The following is a 922-nucleotide window of genomic DNA, read 5'->3' on the forward strand; positions in this document are numbered from 1 at the left end:
GAGTTTTTCCAGGTAATTCTGTTTTTGTTACAGAAACAGAAATACCTGGAAAAACTCAGCAGGTCTGGCAGCATTGGCGGAAAAGAGCACAGTTGACGTTTCGAGTCCTCATGAAAGACACTTTCTCCTTTTTAAAATTCTTTCACCCAGAGACAAATGATCTCTCCCTGCAGCAGCCAGCTGCTTCTGAAATGATTTTATATATCGCAAAACCGAATCTGTTCCTCAAATCATTTTTCCCTGCAATTACCCTTCCCTTTAATAATTGATTTAAAATTTCCTTTTGAAAGTTAATATTGACAGCAGCTGCGGCAGGTAAACCTCACTGGCCTCCTGCAGCCTCATAAGCGCCTTTCTCTAGAAGAGCAGCTCTGTCTTGAAGTCCTGACTGACCTCTCACACCAGCCACTGGAAGGGCAGTTTGCGGGTGAGCCGCTCGGTGCGATTGTGGCAGCGGCGGCTTTCCCGCAGAGTCCCAGTGCCGGCTCTGTCACCAGGAGGTTCCTTCACTCCGACCGTGGCTGGAGAACGCTTTGGGCGGCTGTTTGCGGGGAGCTTTCCCTCCGCTGGATAAGCGAGCTGTCTGCTTGGTTCCGCTCAGTGTGTTAAACGGTCTGGAACACAAACCCTGTTAATGTTGAGGCTGCTTGGGGGCTGCCTGTTGAAAACAGTGAAGAGTCCGCCCGAGAGCTGGGATTCGATTCAGCCCCGTCCCTCAATCCAATTCGCTTTGCTCCCAGTGCTTTAGCCCCTCTCCCTGTCCCAGACATGATGATTCCTCACTCTAATCACTGCTGAATGAGAGATGAGCTGCTTCCTGTTGTTGTTCCATAGAGCCCAGCCTGAGCTGACTGAGAAAGGGACAGAGAGTGAGAGGAGGGACAGAGAGGAAAACTGAGTGACAGACAGACAGAGAAATGTC

Source organism: Carcharodon carcharias, chromosome 29 (genome assembly GCF_017639515.1).
Source record: "Carcharodon carcharias isolate sCarCar2 chromosome 29, sCarCar2.pri, whole genome shotgun sequence".
Taxonomy (NCBI): Eukaryota; Metazoa; Chordata; class Chondrichthyes; order Lamniformes; family Lamnidae; genus Carcharodon; species Carcharodon carcharias.